Source organism: Chionomys nivalis, chromosome 8, assembly GCF_950005125.1.
Source record: "Chionomys nivalis chromosome 8, mChiNiv1.1, whole genome shotgun sequence".
In the NCBI taxonomy this organism is placed as follows: domain Eukaryota; kingdom Metazoa; phylum Chordata; class Mammalia; order Rodentia; family Cricetidae; genus Chionomys; species Chionomys nivalis.
The window spans coordinates 65,255,048-65,264,800 of record NC_080093.1 but is presented as its reverse complement, the minus strand read 5'-3'; positions in this window follow the sequence as shown (position 1 = coordinate 65,264,800).

The following is a 9,753-nucleotide window of genomic DNA, read 5'->3' as shown; positions in this document are numbered from 1 at the left end:
CAGAGAGAGAGAGACAGAGAGAGACAGAGAATTTCATAAACCAAACTTAAAAAATGACCCCTTTTTCCCCTTTGAAACTTTCATAGATGTATAATATAATGGGTCTTATCCACTCCCCATTCCCGCTCTACCTCCCCCAACCCTCTCTTCAGGACACCTCCACTTCAAGTCCTTTTTTCCCCTTCAGATAACACACCGATTCCAATCAGTGCTTTTCATACACGCTTGGTTGTGGGGTTGCTCACTGCGTCATGAGGACCCCTTAAAGGAAAGCGACACTCTCTGCTGGAGCAGCCATCAGTTGCCACTGTCTCTTTAGCTAGCATTAGGTCTCCAGGGGCCCCCTCCCCTCTGTGCTGAGTTTTTAACTAGCTTAATCTTGAGCAGGTCTTGTGTGGGTCACCAGGGTCTCCGTGAGTTCATGTGTGCAATAGCTGTGTCACGTCAGGAGGATGCTATTTTACAGCACTCTCTCTTTTCTTAGCACTCTTTCTGGTCCCCTTTCTGTGCTGTTCCCTGAGCAGTACCAAAGATGTTGGCAGGGAGTATGCTGTAGATGTCCCAGTTACAGCTGAGCATTCAAATTGCTTATTTACGGCGCTCTGACTGGCTATGAGTCTCGCCATTGACCTCCACCCACTGTAGTAATAGTTTACCTGTAGAGAAGTTTCTCTAAGAGCAGCAAGAGAGGGTTTGAGATCAGCTTCATACATTTAACTTTGTTGGGGGAAGCTGGTGATCTTTAGTCACCAATATCCTCTTAAATGAAAGACTTTTTTATACCTAATACCAAGAGGAGCAAGAAGCTGTGTGTGGTGGTGCAGACCTTCAAACCCAACACCCACCAGGAAGGCTGAGGTGGGAGTAGCAGGGGTTCTAGGCCAGCCTGGGCTATGGACTAGGTAACTTGTTAAGACAATAACAACAGCAAAGCCCCACAATTAGCAGTTAATGCAAAAGCTCACAACTGGGCAAGGTAGTGAGAATAAGCGGCTGTGGCGTGCTCAGCCATAAGTGGGGTGCCCCTTGCCTCTAAAGTTCAGCGACAATGACGGAAGAGGGGTGGAAAGAATAAGAGCCAGCCAGATAGTGGTGGTGTATGCCTTTTAATCCCAGAATTTATAGAGGCAGGTGGATCTCTGAGTTCAAGACCAGCCTGGTCTACAGAGTGCGTTCCAGGGCAGTCAGGGCTACAGAGAGAAACCCTGTCTCAAACACCTAAATGATAATAATAATATCAAAAAGTCGGATGGATGAGACCAAAACAGTGTCCCCTGGACATGATCAGTGTACTCATGAACACACAGCAGCTGTATGGCTGCCAACACAAGATCAAGCCAATCAACATTCTAGGACAAGGGGAGGTGGCACCATGAGCCCCACCCTTAGCTGAGGAGGTATAGGCAGTTTACAGCTCTGGGGGAGAGTCCTAAGGGCGTGGCCTCTGGTAGGTGGTCCATACTCTAGCAGATGACCCCATGCCTATGACTATATGGACAGCATCAACTGGAACCCATGGACTGCAGAAACAACAACAAAAATCACAAAATTGGGAACAGGTGTGGGTTTGCTGGGAGTGAGGGAGGGTCTGGGAGGAATAGGAGGAGCACATGATTAAAATACAACATATGCATGTATGAAATGCTCAAAAATTAAAAATCAGTTTTAAAAATCAGAGAGAGAGATAAAGAGGTACTTTTGACATTAAAAATAGGCCTTTATTGAAAAAAAATGGTTTTCTGGGGGGAAAAATGAATTACTCTGTTTTTAAAAATTCATGAAAACTTTTTTTTTTCAAGCATCCCATCTGGTGCTTGCTAAGTACGGCTGTGAAGGGCTATTTACCTCCCTGACAAATAGCGTCGAGGAGACACAGAAAAGCTTGCTTTCAAGTGGCGAGGGGTAGGAAGGGGGCAGGCGGTGATTGTGAGGGATTTAGCCACAGGGGACTCTTCCCTGGTTTGGCCCCTTTGTTGTAAGCTCCGCCCCTCCTCAGCAGCTGTTCTACCTCCCTGGTCCGGTTAGCCAGGGAAGCTCACCCCTTCCAGCGTGTTACACAGTCCTCTCGGTAACCGGCGCTCACACAGTTTTTGGTTCCTAGTTCTACCTCAGAGCCACAGGAAACACATTTCGTTCTTTCTCTCGTGATAGAGCTTGCGGGTGGAAGCCACCCCCATCCCTCCTTTCCCTCTTCCCCTTCCACTTAAACAAATATCCACCTCATCTTATCTATCTGATTTGTTTTCGTTATTTTTAACTCCGTGTATCTCTCTGTAGGGATCTGGTGAATGCAGCCCAGAGGCCAGGCTTTCCAGGCAGTTGTGAGCCTTCTGAGGTGGTGCTGGGAACTGAACTTGGGTCCTCTGTAACAGCAGTACATGCTTTTAACCACTGGGCCACCTCTCCAGCCCCTCAAATCACACAAAAAGAATTCTTTGAAAATTTCACATGTTTATGATACATACATATATATGTATGTGTGTGTGCATGTGTGTGTGTGTGTGTTTTAATTTTGGTTTTTCAAGAAAGGGTTTCTCTGTGTAGCCCTGGCTGACCTGGAACTCACTCTGTAGATCAGGCTGGCCTCGAACCTGGAGATCCACTCTCTTTGTTTCCCAAGTGCTGGGATTAAAGGTGCGTACCACCATGACCTGGCAATGTTTTTGGTCTTATTCAGCCCCTAACTATCCCCCTCCAACTCTCCACAGAACCCACCAACCTGTTTCCATCCCAATTTCATGTCCTTATTTTCATTATTATTGATAGATCACTAAGCCCACGTACTGACCACGTGTAGGTTGGAGTGGAGCCATCCCTTGGACATGGCCAATCCATCTGCAGCCAGCTACCTTCCCCTTCCTTTTTCTAGTTCAAGACAACTCACACCCGGGAATTGAGTCCACAGTCAGGTCTGTCTTTGGAAAATGTGTTGGACGTTACTGTAGCCTTGCTTTTGGACAGCCCTGACTATCTGGGAAGAGGGTGAACTTCCTCTTCCCTTCTTCTCAGTGATGTTTTCATTTGTTTTAATTTAAGTGCTAGGGACGGAACCTGGGGTTTCATGTATTCCAGACAAGAACTCTATGTTGTTTTTTTTTGTTTGTTTGTCTGCTTTTAAATAAAAGTCAGATTAGTATTTAGCATTTAAAAATTTTTAAATTACATTTAAATATATTGTTCTCTCTCTCTCTCTCTCTCTCTCTCTCTGTGTGTGTGTGTGTGTGTGTATACATATCTACCATGGTTCAAGAGTCTAGGTCAAAGGACAACTTGTGGAAACCTTTACCTGATGAGTCATGTCATTCATTGGCACAAACCTTTGTTTTAGGTAAAACACTCACTGGTGTCCTCTGACTGTAGTCAAAGCCATAACTAAGCCCCGTGATGGTTTTATCATGCACTTCAGATCAGCTGGTTGCCTTAGTCTATGAAGGGCTCATTTCTTGCTATTCCTTGCCCTGCTTCATGCCTCCACTACCCAGACTTCCTTCCTGAGAGGAGAGCATTACCTCAACATGAAACCATACTAAGGCATTAAAAATGCAAATAAAAAAGGTTCATTTCCATAATATAATTGCAATAATATTTAATCAAGTATTAGCAACTTGACTAGGTCAATCTATCCATAAGGATAATGTGATGTAGCCAAGTGGGGCTTCTCCCAGGAATAGGAGGTTCGCTAAACATTAAAAAGCAATCAGCATAAATCAACATTTTGACTGAAAGATAAGTAGAAAAACAGTGTAGCCCCTTTATCAGACGCAGTAAAAATATTGGAGAAAATTGATACCCATGTAGGATTAAAAACAACAACAACCACTTTACAGTGAACTAGGAGTAGAAGGACCCTTCCCTGAATGTGTTCAAAGGCCTCTACGAAACCTTTGCGTTTAACATCATTCATCAGGGTGAACATTGAACATTTTTCTTGCAAAATCAGGAACAAAGCAAGGGTGTTTGCTCTCACAACTCCTATTCCAGATCGTCGTGGAGTTTGCAACCAATACAATAAGACAATAAAAAGAAATGAAAAGCACTACAGTGTGAAGCAAGAAGTAGAACTGTATTTGTTAGCGGATGCAATGACACAGAAAATCCTCAGGAACTGGCAAAGAACTTTCCATTAGAACGAAAAGTGTGGCTGAAGGCACAAGGTCGGTATTCAAAAAGCAGCTGAGTTTCTATACCCTGGCGATGAGCAATTGTAAGCTAAGCAGAAAACCTGCTACTAAATACTTAGGGACTCAGGGGCAAAGATGAAACACATGTAAGAGTTACTGAAAATCTCAAAATGTTGTTGAGAAGCTAATTCCATGTGGAGAGCTATACCATGCTCATGAATGGGAAAACTCCATCTTGTTAAGATGTTAGTTCACCCCTCAACTACCAACTGGCTCAATGGAATCACAAACAAAATCTCACAGACCTTCCTTTTAGTAGAGAGTGATGATCAAAACTGTAACACACATGTTGGAGGAGGCCGCTTGTTCGTTTCCCAGCTGCCCAGATTCCAGAAATAATCATACAGAAACTGTATTCATTAAATCACTGCTTGGCCCATTAGCTCTAGCTTCTTTTTGGCTAACTCTTACATATTAATTTAACCCATCTCCATTAATCTGTGTATCACCACATGGCAGTGGCTTACTGGGTAAAGTTCCAGCTTCTGTTTCTGGCTGGCCTACATGGCTTCTCTCTCACTTTTCCTCCTTTCTCCAAGCATTCACTTTAGTTTTCCCTGCCTACCCCTATTCCCTGGGCAGGCCCAAGACAGTCCTTTATTAAGCAATGATATTTGCAGCATACAGAGGGGAATCCCACATCAGATACACACATGCATACAACACAAAGACATGTGCATACACAAGTTACAATACATACATCTACACACAAGACTGTAGAACTTACATAGTCTAATTTTAGGACTTTCTCTAAGCTCATAGTAAATAAGAGAATACAATAACCAAGTAGAGAATTACATGTCAATGGAGCATTAGAGTTGAGAGGTACACCTATGTACCCACAGAAAACCAAGATGTGACAGAGATTCCAAAATAATTCAGTGGGGGTAATGATAATGATTTCAACAAGTTGTAATGAAACAGCTTGATATCCTCAGGAAAATATGAACTTTGAATATAAGTATGTACCACACAAAGATAATAACTCAAGGTGGATCATAAACTTAATTAGAAAAGTCAAAACTATGAAATATCTAGAAAACGAGGATGAAAATCCTTGTGACTTGAAAGTAGGCAAAATTTCCTAGGTCACACACCAGATCTTCAAGTATAATAACCACATGTTTTTATGGTGTGTTTATGTATATTATGCTCTTATAGTCGGAGACAAAGGTCTCACATCCAGTAGTACAAAGAGCTCTTACAGCCCAGTAAGAAGCAGCTAACCCATTTTGCATATGTATAATTGTGGTAGGTGTGTGTTTAGGTGCACATACTGGGTTCTGGGGAGCCAGGCTCCGGTTCTCGTGCTTCAGTGCCAAGTACTTTGTCCACGGAGCCATTACCCCACCCCTGACAAACATGTCTGGAAAGACATTGGCCAAAGAAGGTAAGCAAATGGCTAGTAAGTATGTAAGATGCTCAGCATCAAGTTAACAGGGAAACAGATCAAAGTCACAATGTGATGGTCTCTTGGACACTAAAGTAGTCACAGAAAGGCAGACAACATCAAATATCAGTGCAAATGCAGAAGCAACTGGACACGTGCATGTTGTTGGTGGGCTTGAAAAAAGAACATGAACACGCAGCTGTTTGTTTTTTTTTTTTGTTTGTTTGTTTTGTTTTTTGTCCAGTGGGTGATGCAACTTTTTTAAATGTTGGGAGATACCATTCTAACTACTGTTAAGTGTCTCTGTTTTGGGATGATATAACAAGAAAATAAGAAAGGATATATATGAAGGGGAAAAACATTTCCTCCCAGTAAAATTGTATTTATTATATGGAAATGGATTTTTAATTTTTAAAAAAGATTTTAGTTATTTATTATGTATACAGTGTTCTGCCTGCATATATGTATGCAGGCCAGAAGAGGACACCAGATCTCATTACAGATGGTTGTGAGCCACCATATAGTTGCTGGGAATTGAACTCAGGACCTCTGGAAAAGCAGCCAGTGCTCTTAACCGCTGAGCCAACTCTTAAGCCAGAAATGGATGTTTTAAAATAATTATTCTATTTTATTTTTCCCTCCAATTATTTAGTCAAATGATTTTTTTCCCACACTGTATTTTGATCATATTCTTTCCCCTACCCCAACAACTCCTGGATCTTGCTTTCTCTCTCACCGCCCCCCCGCCCCGCAAAAAAAAAAAAAAAAAAAAAAAAACCCAAAAGATCAGAACAATCAAAAACCCAATAAGACAAAGGACACCTAAACAAAACAAAAGAGTGCACAATAAACAAACAAGCATGCTAATCTGTACTGAGTTGGCTTGAGCATGCAGCCTGCCCTGGAGTGTGGCTCTGAGTGTCACGCCATTGGAGCAAACTGAGCTTTCTTTCCCAGCAGGCATGAATTACAAATGGCTTCTTGCTTAGGGGTGGAACTTTGTGTCCCCTTTCCTTCTCAGCGCTGGGATTTTTGTCTGGTTTGAACTTGTACAGGTCTTGTGAATGTTGTCACAGTCTCTGTGAGTTTATATATGTTATCAGACCTTTTGTCTACTTGGAAATTTTTTCTTAATCATACATTTACTTTATGGCCCTCTAACCGCCCCTCCAGCACACACATAATTAAAAGTAAAATAAATCCTAAATAAAGCATTCATAGAAGTGTTTTTATAATGGGCTCCAAGGTGCGTTGAAGGTAAATGAATAAACAAATTGTACTTTAGCCACACAAAGAACCACTGTTCAGCCACAAGCAGGAACAGGCTTCTGATGTATACCACGTGAATGATGCTGAGCCAAAGAAGCCATATACAAATGAGTAGTACTTGACACATGAATGGTCAAAATTTGTAGACAGACATGTAACAATTGTTGTCTAGTCCAGAGATAGAGAACAGGTTAGAGCTAACTGAAAAAATTTGAGGGAATGAAAATATCCTTTATGCTGACAGTGGTTGTATATGTACATTTATTGAAATTTTTTCAATGGTAGGCTTTTTGGGGGTGTATTTTATTATATGTAAAATTTACTTGATAAAAATGCAAAGCAGCGCTTCATGGATCTCATTCCATCTAGTCCCTGTTCTAGGAGAGAGTTTGGTAAATGATTAACTTGACCAATCAATCCCCTATTATGAGGCTTAAAAGAGCACAGTGTGCAGGATTTCTGGAACATTCTCTGATTAGGCAAGAAGGGCCATGTCCTTAGGGTGAATGTCATTTACACCCATCGTCTCTGTCCTCTCCCCTGGATTACTAAGAAATCTCTGGTCTGGCTAAGTATCTTGGCTGCTGCTTGTTCAGGCTCCTTGCCTAAGGTGTTGAGAAATCAGGTTGTCAAGAACTTGATAATGAGACTTGTGTACCAGTGCAAGGCCTCAGACTCAACCCCCAGTGTTGGGGGTGGAGTGCAGAAGTAATGTGTACCCTGCCAAAGAACGCAGGCTCACAGTGTTTCAGATATCCAGAACCGCTATTTCCTTCTTCTTCTTTTTTTTTTAAAAAAGATTCTTCTAAGTTTTTATTTGTGTGCATATGTATGTATCTGTGTGAGCATATGTCATGTGTGTACAGAAGGTGCTGGGAACCAAACTTGGTTCACCTTTCCAGACCCTGCTATTTCTTTTATAAAAATTCCTTTTACTTATTATGAGTGTGTTAGTGCATGATGTGTGTGTGTGTGTGTGTGTGTGTGTGTGTGTGTGGTTGGACATGCCACAGCACATGTGGAGGGCAGAGGACGCCTTTGTGGAATCAGTTTCTTTTCTCTCTCCTCACATGGGCTCTGAGCATGACTCCAAGGTCTCCAGTCTTACAGTGCAAGCTCCTGCACCTGTTGAGCCATCTCAAAGACCCAGAGACCTGCCTGCGGTTTCTTTTCCCCCTTCTCTCCCCGCCCCCTTCCTCCTTCTTCTTCATGTTCTCACATTCTTATTAAAGTATTTGTTTTATAATACTGGCTCAGTAATAACTTGTATTTTTTTTTTAAATCACAAGTTTGTCTTTAAGTAACACATAGCACACTTATGAGGCCGCTTTAACCTGTAAATAATCTCAGCTCCTAAACACCACTTTTCTACAGAAAGCAAAATCAGAATGCCTCTGTGTCTTTATCGGTATCCATCTTTAGATTAAAGCCTCGAATAAACTGATGATCAGTGTCATTAAGTACTGACCTTGTGTTGGGTGTACTTGAGTTTGATCCCCAGAACCCACAACACCTTCAAGTTATTCTTTAACTATGACCTCAGGCCATGACACATGCTCTCTCTCTCTCTCTCTCTCTCTCTCTCTCTCTCTCTCTCTCTCTCTCTCTCTCTCTCCAATAAATGTTTAAAAAAAAGAAAATAATAAAAAGAGATTACTTGGGGGAAAGTCAGTTAAGATTTTAAGGTATTTCTTTTTATTCTTTTTTCTTATATCTGTGTTTGTAATACCTATGTTTAATCTTTTAAGATACTGAACTACACATTTTTTTAAAGTATCAGTTTTCACAGGGTTGTGAGCATTTTACCCTATTGTATTTCTATATGTGTATATACCATAGATTACCTAATTATTTCTCAATTATTGTTCTTCTGTGTTGTTTTATGCTTTGTGTGCATATGCTGTTATTGCTATAAATAGCCTTTGACTGACCAATTTCATAAACAAAGGATCTTAAAATTTCAGATTATTAGCTCTGACTAGAGATCCCAAGGAGATCAGAACTTCAAAGGATGGGCATGTTGAAGGCGCTTAGATGTAGGACTTTGTATATGTGGAGTAATTCAGGCTTTGGGCAGCTAAGTCAGATCATGTTCATTTACACAATAAAACCAATGCTGGTAAGTGTTAGCATTGATAAGAGGTTAAAAAATCCACATTCGAAATCACTAGTAATAATGATGAATGGGAGGGTTGGTCAAATTTAAGTATTTTTTGAGTTATTTATTTTTATTATATGTGTACAGTGCCTACAGAAACCAGAAGAGGGTGTTAGATCCCGTAGAGCTAGAATTCTGGGTAGTTGTAAGGTGTCATGTGGGTGCTGAGAGCTAAACCTGGGTCCTCTGCAAGAGCAGTAAATGCTCTTAACTCCTGAGACATTTCTTCATCCCCAGGGATGGACTAATTTTGAAGAATTGTGAGTTATTGGGGACAAAAAAGAAGTCAGTAGTAGCTCTGACATTTTAATATAAATATCTTTATTGAATTTCATCCAAATTGGTGGGTCACTGACATTAGAATTTCATATTGTCGGGATCCTTCCATTTCCCATCTCTGATGACAAACGGATATTTCAGTATTTACTCCAACTGGAATTTTCCCAAGATGTTGTTATCATTGCAGACAGTTGCAACATGGTTTTCTGGAAAACCAAGAAGAGATTGTTTTTCCCAAATCTTCCCTTTTTAACAGCTCAACAGCCCAAAACTGTGTCATGAAGTTGCCTTATTGCTGTTTAGATTTTGTTAGTGGAAAGATGGTGTTTTCTACTTGCAAAGTAATCCTTCCAACACTCAACCAACACACACTGCTTGGGAACTCCTGGGCACCCCCAAAAGTCAGCATCACAAAGGTTCATTTGGTGATGACCCTGGAGACAGAGCAAGAGGTCACTGAGCTTAGGAGGCATGCT